Source organism: Adiantum capillus-veneris, chromosome 7 (assembly GCF_014529385.1).
Source record: "Adiantum capillus-veneris isolate H3 chromosome 7, ASM1452938v2, whole genome shotgun sequence".
In the NCBI taxonomy this organism is placed as follows: Eukaryota; Viridiplantae; Streptophyta; class Polypodiopsida; order Polypodiales; family Pteridaceae; genus Adiantum; species Adiantum capillus-veneris.
The window spans coordinates 124,288,846-124,298,814 of NC_140937.1; the positions used below are offsets into that span (position 1 = coordinate 124,288,846).

Sequence of the window (9,969 nt, forward strand, 5' to 3'; positions counted from 1 at the left end):
AGACCTCACACACCTTCGAAGATGGTGAGAGCTAACAGGGTATGAGAGTAGATTGAGAGGAAGAAGGAGTATCTTACGAGAAAGATGTACATCTCCTCACATAATCACTCATATTAGCATAGCTTAGCTTAGTAATTAGCTTGGTAGAGAAGATGAGCATGCATTGAAGCTTGGCTCTTGGTTGGATTTGCATCCACATGCCAAGAGAGTGTTGATGTAGGCTTCTATCTCACAAGCTTGGAGTAGGTGATGAGCTCTCCATTAAAGCTTGGGAGGAGATAGAGTATTCTTTCTTCACACATGGTCAAGTGTGAGTGTGTGTGTGTCAATGCCAAGCAAAAATCAGCCCCCCCTCTCTCTTGGGCGAGCCCTTCCTGCTAAATTGGTCTTGCTTTTGCCTCATTGGACCTCCCCAAGTCAAGCCAATGGGTGTTAAGCAGCATAAGTGATAGCCTTCTGACATGTGTCCCCCTTTCCCCTTTTGTGAGAGCTTTAGGTAATTAAATAATTAAACTAAACTCTCATTGGACCCCTTTGCCTCCTGGCCAATAGGAATCAGGCAAGCCATCGGGCTCCTGAATGCTCATTGGACCCCTTGGGAGACTGCCCAATAGTCTTCTAGGAGACTTAATTCTCATTGGTTTCTTTTATTAAATGTTTTTAAATTAATTAAACTAGATTTACTCTAGCTTAATTCTCATTGGTCCACTTCAAGGGTCTTCCAATAGGAATTGGGCACCCCTTGTGGGCATTTGGCCTAGGGAGCTGACATGTGTCCCTAATTCCCTTTGTGTAAAGGGAGCCTGTGTGTGTGTGTGGCTTTCTCTCGCATCCCCTACTAAATGGGCTCGCCCCCTCCTTTGTAGGCTTTGAAGAAGACTTTTGTACATACACTAAGCATCCAATTTTCCCTAGGGTTGACCTTTCGGACACAACCTTTGAATTTTGGAACCTTAGCATTTTGGAAGTCTTAATGGGCTGAACCTTAGGGTCTTTTTAGCCCATTGTTGTACATGGCTCTTTTGCAGATGGCCCCCCCTTTGGATCCCTAGTTTCCCTCCTTTGGATCTCTACTGTGGCCGGTCTGCTAGCTTAACCAATATTCTAGCTTTTTCTCCCCTGGCCTTCCCCACATTAAATGATCAGTTTAATATGAGAAAATCATTTAGGAGAATTAGATATTGATTATTATGACATGTCTATGTCATCATATGTTCGAAAATGGATGCAACATTTGGACACTTGGCACTGCTTGTGATGAAATTGGGAAGACTGTGCACGAGAGGAAACAATGTTTGCACCAAATGGAGTTAAACATAGTCACAAATTGCTCCTCTCGGCTTCTCTCTGAAGTGCGTGTAAGTGGCACGGTCCCCATGTTCCCTTGATTGCAGCTTCAGATGGGAAGCTAAAGAGGCTCAAGAACTTAGTGAAGAAAACAGCTAAGTTGCATTTTCTATGCGAGTCGCCTAAGCACAGCCCGCACAAAGTGGAAGGGAAAATAGGGAAGGAGGTGGTCTTAAAGGAGGGCATTCTCACCAAGGCAGCACCGATACTTGTGCCTGCTTTGAGAATTATATGCTATGCTGCCAAATTTGTTGCTAATGTGTCCTTGCCAGACATTGCACCCGACATTTTCGAACCATATGAAGCTCTGTTAAAATCACTGGGTGGCATATCCTCTGAAGACCTTCAGAGATTTTGACAAAAGCAGTAGAGAAGGTCATTGCTGTTCGAGAGCCTTTGCGAGAGAGAGCCTCAATGAGGTCACCAATCTTGTTCTCTAGAACCTTTAGAGATGGCGAATGATGGTGCCATGATCCTCGAGAGAAAAGAGCCTGCTGAGAAACTGCAAAATCCCTTCACCAGTCACTTGCTGCCCCTCACATCTCCTAAGCAAAGAACCTGAGTAGTAGCACAAGGGTGTTTGCATTAGTGTGATATCTAATCCTTGTGCCACGTTTATCATCCACTATGCCGTTGAGCTTGGAGCTTTGAGATTGGATACAATTCAAGACTTGTCATGGGAGGGATGATGCGAAGGATACACAAGCAGTGATTCTTGTGGATTGGCACATTCCTTTTGAGCTTCAGCCCTTGCCTAAATGGGTGCTTTTACACACCTAGAGCTGTTGATTACTTTCAAGGGATGTACAATAGAGGGAGAAAATGTTTCTTTGAGGTAGAGGAAACTCTCTCATGTCTGCAACGAGTCTTCCTTGACCTCAAAGTAAACGTTTTAACAGATCAGAGTTCTTGCTGCTGCTCCGCAATAGTGGCTCATAGACGTAGCACCTGATGAGGCAGACTGAAAGGATTAATGGCTATGGACCGTTGTGTGCACAGCCTCTTACAGTATATTGCAGGACTTGGCAGTCACATTTGTTGGCTACCATACCAGCAGCGAGGCCTTATAGAGGACATGCAAGGCTTTATAGAGGCCTCATAGAGCTCGTCAAGATACCAAGTTTCGTCCCTCGACAGACACAAGTGATTAACACAATTTGCTGGTGATTTTCATCATGGTTGTGGTCCGGCCTCGCCATACTACTCCACTTTACTTCTTTCCCCTTCTTGTTCAGCATCTTCACCAGCCACTTTGCCCCCCTCTTGATCTCCTCCCCGTGCATTGTCGGCACCGTCAATGCCATCGCCATCAGCGCCCCACATGTTCCGTGTATGTAGTTCACCCCCCAACAACACCCATCCTCCTCTTGCTCATTCCGTAGATACGCCAATCCTCTTGCCAGCACCTCAGGCAGTATCTGTTGTGCCAGCCCCTCACCCTGCTCGCTTTCCATCAGCCTCCCCACCAATTCCATCACCCTTGCAGTCACATCTGCAGTGGGTGGATCATTCATGGCTTTCAAATCCAGTCCACAGCACATGCAATAGCCCCATTTTTGACATCTTCCTTCTTTAGCTTGACGGAGTGTAAGGCCATTGTGACAGTGGCAGTATCGTCAACATCTGGGTACCATCTGTTGAAGAATTGGAATGCCCACCGGCACATAGCCTGCTTTGCTTTTGTAGGACCAGTCTCCGTGCTTGGTGATTTGCTTTTCTAGGAGACACTCTCCAGCCTTTTGCAAGGCTGAATGGTCTAGCGGAAGCCTGGACTTGACAAGAGCTCTTACCACAAGAGCTGTATCTCAGACAGGTGATACAGCAGATTGTATTACACAATGTTATTTCCTTTCTATTGAGAACATCTCGAAAGCAGAGAGAGGTCTGTGGAGTACGGGGTGTGTCACATCATAGCCCCATATCTTCATGCAAACCATCGCATAAAACATGGGAAGATAGTAACCAAGAAGCTCTCCAGAATCCTGATCTTGCCTCTTTAGCACCCACCTCGCTGCTTCCTTCAAACCCCATCGCCGGAACTGTACGAGCCCCATCTTCTCCATCGCCTTGAAAGTATAGTCTATCCCTACAAAGAGCTTGTCAGTCCAACTCCCCCCAAAAGCAAAGCCGAAGCGCACATTCTTCCTCCCCTCAGCATAAAGCTCTTCAAAGGACACCTCTAGCTTCAGCTTAAACACACAATTTTTGTCGCAAATGATCATCAAAGGCACTACGCACTCGCACGCCCCACACGCCATGTTGTATAAGCTGAAGGGAAACCAGCTAGGGAAGAGCACAATTCCCATGGAGGCAGAAAAGGAATGCCTTTTCAATCATAGATACCTATTGAAGCTAGCCAAATCTTGGTAAAGATGCAGGCTTTAGAGATACCTCCTCGACTGATGATGTACGTGTAAGCTTTTTGACGAATGGGATCTGAATTTGGGACATGGAGAAGAGACAATGCTATGTAGGATTCTATAGTGGCACTGAGATGGCCTCCATCTCCATAATAAAGCTCCCACCCACCATGATCACACTGCCGCAGCTTAAGGTAGTTGCCCATTTTCTGCACGGGCTTTCGGTGATGATGGTCTGTGAGGTGATGGTTGTATTGGCTTCAAGCTCTCCCCACTAGTATCCTTGGGGGAAATACAAGGAAATCAAGGACTCCTGGCTTTGCCAGATGCCATCGTCGAGCGAGGTGGGTTCGGTGTTCCGCATATCACCTGCGTACTCCTCCTTGAAGTACTCTTGACTGTAGGGCTCCATCCTGGCCACAGGTGCAGGCCAGCTTGTAGCTTGTTGCTGCAAAGCTCCCTCTTCAGCTTCTAGGTGTTCCTCATGTTCTGCCCTTGTTCCATGAGGATATCAAGCTGCTGCTTGTGCCCTTTCACTGAGATTGCACAGGCTTGAGAAAACGTACAAGCAGGCTCTGCGCACGAGGAATCGGCACCGCGACATCCTGGCCACAGGTGCAGGCCAGCTTGCAGCTTGTTGCTGCAAAGCTCCCTCTTCGGCTTCCAGGTGTTCCTCATGTTCTGCCCTTATTGCATGAGGATATCAAGCTGCTGCTTATGCCCTTTCATTGAGATTGCACGGGCTTGAGAAAACCTACAAGCAGGCTCTGCCCTCGAGGAATCGGCACCGCAATTAGCAATAGCTTGGATAGGACTACCTCCAGGAGCATGTTCAAACAGGGAAACATCCAAACTGTGACTTTAATCTTCATTGTGCCAACAGTCCATGGGTTGCCCATTGTATTTGCATGGGTCTGGCGGAGCTATAGAAAAGCACTATTCAGATGGATGCACGCCTGCATTGCTGGTCTTGGAGGATCGGACCTTCCATCTCATCATGCTTACTTGTTACCTGAGTTCAGTAATGATGGTGTATTGGCCAAGGCGACTACCGATTGTTCCAACTCGCACACGACTTGAGGGTGAAGGAACAGGCAAGCCTGGTGAGCTTTTTGGTCACAGAAGTCCCTAGGGAATGATGGATAGGTCGAGGAAGGCCATTCTCAACAGGATTCCCAAAACTTCCACAAGAAGAAAGATGCCCTGCAAAAAATTTGACAAGAATACGAAAACTGATTTTACCAGGGGAACTAGTCAAAGGTGGTGGACGTGACTGCTGGCAAAAATGACGAGTGTCTTCTTGCTGAACGCTTGGCAAGCATCACACAATAACAGATCATAAGCACCACAGAACACTTGCCCTGGGCAACAGCAAATCGAGGAACCTGACATCAACTCCCACTTTCCAACAACAGCAATCATCCTAATCAAATGCTTTGATAAAAGGTAATACCTGGGGATGCATCATTAACAAACATACCACTTAAAAGAATGAAAGGAACAACTTACACCCAGTTAACCATAAAAGAAACAACGCATTATAGAGTTGCCTTGTGAGCTGCCATTATCTTAAGCTCATCCTTGGTGAGAAGCTTTTGTGCTATACATAAAGACAAGGAGCAGGCAGAAAGCCCTTATCAGCCAAGCAACAGCATCCAAGCATCAAGAGAAGACAATACAAAATGCGTTACTTTATGGGCGTGCTTACACAGAAGAAACGGCAGAAATTTATCTGGCATTTAGCAGGCCCATGAACAAAATGATTCATACCCTTTCGTCAATGGGGTTGCACGGGCTCGTGACCTCAGGCTGCTCGCAGAAGGAAGCCTTGAAGCCCCGCAATTAGCAATAGCTCGAATAGGAAAGCGAGTCCAGCGTTTCCGCGACATGTGCTACGCAAAGTCGTACCTCACGCGATTTTTCAGGCCACGTCATTTGCAGGAAAAAGAGATTGTAGAAAGGCCCCCCGGTGGCAGGCCAAAAAAACAGGAAGAAAATGGCGAAAGAGAGAGAGAGAGAGAGAGAGAGAGAGAGCCTGCGCACATGCAGGGTGCCGACCTGTCTCAAGAGCCTGAATTTGCACCGGCCTATATCACCCACTTCACGCACATGCCGTGGCGGCAGCAACAACACCGGCCTAGCATTGGTCGTTAGTGTGCGCATATGCAAGCGAAACACCATAGATCCGGTGAGTAGATGACGTTGCAGACCATGTTGCAGAGGTTGGATGCATGCTACGGGCATCAGCTACCATCTTTAGGCAGCCACCGCTTTGCTACCGTTGCAAACGGCTAGGGGAGGGCACTCACTTTCCGATGAAAGCGGTAGAAAAACGTTCAAGAAGCGATCTGGCGGGGCAGCATGGAATTTCCATCGACCAGGATGCTGTGGCTGGTGCATGTGCACAACCTGAGAGAGGGAGAGAGGAGAAGAGGCAAGGAGCTGCATAGAAGTGGATCTTTTTCCCTATTTTTTCGAGAAATATTTCTGAGTGCAGAGCTGCTCTTTCCAATTTAATTTCCACGCCCGAAATGTACCCAATCCACTGAACAAAAATAGAAATCCCATGCATGCCCTCCACCCATGCCCTCCACCCAAAAAACACACCCTTACTAGGCCACTCCCCATTGGCCTAATCCCCTATGGCCATGGCAACAAATTTCCTCCCTATAGACCTTGCCTGACGGCAGTGGCAATAAAAGAACTGGAGGCTGGAGCATGCACTCCGAGACTCCTATGGTGCGCACATGTGACGTTCATGAAGGACGTCTGGTGAAAAAGGCACTTCTAGCACAGCAAGGCCCACCACATCCCTACGCGTGTAGAAACGGCTAGCAACCGCTGTGGCCGCAATGGAGCCCCCCCCCCCCCCCCCCCCCCTTTTCAACCCGTTCATTCTACACCATGCCTTGGGGACTCACGTTCCTATGCCCTCTTTTCTAATGTCCCTGCCACTAACCATTCTTCTTGTATGAGTGCTTCCATGTTAGGAAGAGCACCATTGCCATCCCCCTTTTAAAATGTTCAATGAGTCTTATTGTAATCACTTGCACGTTTCTCTTCACATCCATGTCACAAATGCAAAATGAGACTTGCAAAAGATCTCACTAGACTCAATTATTCACCTTGATGACAATTGTGGTCATGTTGTTCAAACTACTACAAGTAGAGGATATATGTCAAGTTGGGAGATGCAACAAGCATGCTTCCATTATCTGTGGGTTAGATAGAAGAAGACAAACGTGCACTTCAAGCTATTGTGATCGCAGCTCCTTTGTAGATTGTACAATATTTTCTCCACTTCATCTCTTACTTGTACCGACAATAGGTCGCAACTTATATTTTGTTCCAGTTTTATGAAACTAATGACAACTTGCCACATGTTGCTTTGTTTATTAACCTTGAATATTTCTCTCTTGGCTCAGTATTAATCATGTCCATGACTGCCACTCAAATAGGTTTGTTTCAATGCAATGACTCTTTGATCTATGTTGTATATCTTGTTGACTTTGCATGAATATGCATTTTGTCTATCATGATGGAATTCATTACTAATTGTGATTAACTTTTGTGTTCATTGAAATCACAAGCGGCAATTTGCTTCCAAGCAATAGCTATTTTTTCAATGCATAAATGGTTGTTTGCCTTTCTCTCGGGAACGTTCTTTCGTAAGTCTTTCAACTCAAGATGAGTCAACTTGTTGCGGCAGAATGGAGTGGATGTTGTGGTACAATGGACATACAGCTATTTCATTGGAGAGAGTGTGGGTAACTCAAACCATATATATGTGTGGGATAAGACCTCCATGCAAAATACTATATAAAATAAAACGTTGAGACTTAGAGGGGTCTTGAAATTCAAAAGTTTTGGTTTTACAGGAGATCCCTTGTAATGTGGACTTGTTTTGTATGCAAGCAAGGCAATCAATGCAACAAGTGAAACATTGAAAGTATGGAGAAAGGTAACATTGAGATGAGCCAAGTGAGCATGTGAGATCTCTTGCAAATCACATTTATGGGTTTTATTAGTGGCTCTTGTCTATGTTTCCAAAAACAACAGAAGCTTTAGACATTTGTCACTATTGGAGTTGGACTAGTACATTCCGCAAAGCAAAGCTTTTGTTATCTATCATTTGACTAATTACAAAATAGAGGAAAAGAGACCCTTTATACATTTTGTATAAGTGTTCTCCATAAAAATAGTATTTACTGGCTATGACATGCAATGCACGCCAAATGAATGCTTATTTTACATGTTTGCAAGTACCAGAAAAAGTACATTTGGGCAAAAAAAGTAAATTTGGCGAGAAAAGCTTGCACTGGCCATAAAAAATGCATATGGTTGAGAATTGCGTTCCCTATTCTTGGGTATGTCAGTGATAGCATAAAATGGACCCTTGGGTGGCCCTGTTGTAACATGTTTAGTGCTTGTAGAGTGGATAGTGTATCGTGCTCTCTACAGTGGGTGCTCCTCAGTGCAATATGCATGACATCTCACTCAAAACAGAATGAAAACAAAGGAAACAATAGATAACAACTGATCAACACAGAGACAACATATGTACTCGACTATCTCAAAGAACCGATACAGACTCTGGCGTGGCAGCATACTCAGCTCCAGCCCAGAACTCACGGATACAATGGGGGTGTCGAGGCTCATAAATGTCAGCCATCTAAGTCTATCTCCACGTGGTGACCTGGCCACGATGTCCACTAACACCGTCCGTATCCTTGCCACGTGTCACTGTCCAGCCCAGAGAGTCCGTCCAGTGTGAACCATACCAGACCAGCTGTACTAATTGTACTAACTGTGGTCCTGTGAAAGTGACACTGTAGCCTACTACAAGTTGCCCGCTACAAGACCGCTCACCGTCTCGGTGAGAGAAACAACTGAAACTGCTAAAAGATCGTAAGACTGCAAAATAAACCACTATTGCACTGTACTGCCATGGTGAAAAACTGCTATGCAGTCACCCAAGAGAAAGATTAGTTGCCACATCACCCGAAGCATCAGTCTCTGGAGGTGGAGCCATCAAATCAATGGTGGAAACCTGCTGTATGTGGGCTCTCCTGTTCGTAACTGGGCCGCCTGGGAAGGGGCCAGCCACCTGTTGTTGTGCAGAGGGTAGCACCTGTCGTGTAGTGTACTGAGGACGTCGAGTTACTGAAGACGTCGAGTAACATAACCATGGCGGTGTGCACCAGCAATACCGTCGCAGCAAGGAACGTTCTGCTGCGTTTGAGGCAATGGCGACGATTGAAACCTCGGAGGATTACTGAACTGGAGGCTGTGTGTAGAGTCCCATAAATTGCCGAGAAGAACTTGTTGCTTTATTTTGCACTAGTGTACCTGATCCAGTTATCCATACCCCACACCCATTATCGTAGGCTGGGTAGCTCTATTTTCATGTAGAAGCAGTTCTCTAAATCCTTGTACCTGAGCTTGAAGGTCATTAATCATTTGAGACTTTAACGGTGTATAGCTGCCAACCGCTCTGCTCCAAGCTCAATGGTAGCAATGGCCTGCCTGGACTCCTGCAATATATCCTCAGATACGCAAAAAAGTGATGTAGAGTCCGAAACACTGGAAGATCCCGTAACAGTGTCAGGTGAGAGAGGGCTGGCAAGTGGCACTGCTGGTGGCACTGGGGTGGCAAGTGGCATTGCTCGTAGTGGACTGGGAGCATGCCTCTCTGGTGGAGTAGAGATGGGTGGAGTTGCTGCAGCAGGACTAGGCATAGGAGAAGAAGCAACTCCAACCGGGGCTTGGGAGCTAGTCACTGTGGTAGGAGTAAAAATAGCAGCAGTATAGAGAGGGACACACACTGTAGAAGCTACAGCTGTGACATGCATAGTGTGATCTGCAACGCCTGAACATACTATCGAACAAGTAGCGGGAGTTTGCGAGGAACGTCGAACATGTTGCTTCACTCGAAGCTGCTGGCTTTCAAATACTGGCAATGATACTAGAGATTCTACTGTGTCCTTCACCACTCTCGCCCTGTTTTTTCGGTTTCCCCTATAGATCCATTGTTTGTTCAATAGCTTTTCCTTTTGCCTTAGAGCTTTTACGCCTCATATCCGTATCCATATCCATGGGGCTAACACGTATGTTAATGACCCAGGCTAACATGGGAGCTACAAAGCATTGAAAGCTAGATTGCACAGATTGCACTTGAGCTCTGAATCTTTTTGCCCGTGACTGTAAGGAGGTAAATAAAATTTGATGAAAGCCACACGGGATGGTGTTGATGAGGCAGTAT

General features: G+C 46.2%; 1 pseudogene; it reads right to left on the reverse strand.

The window, feature by feature from the left end:
• Positions 1-2,919: 2,919 nt before the first annotated feature.
• On the reverse strand, positions 2,920-4,606 carry LOC147454562 (dammaradiene synthase pseudogene; annotated as a pseudogene).
• Positions 4,607-9,969: the final 5,363 nt, after the last annotated feature.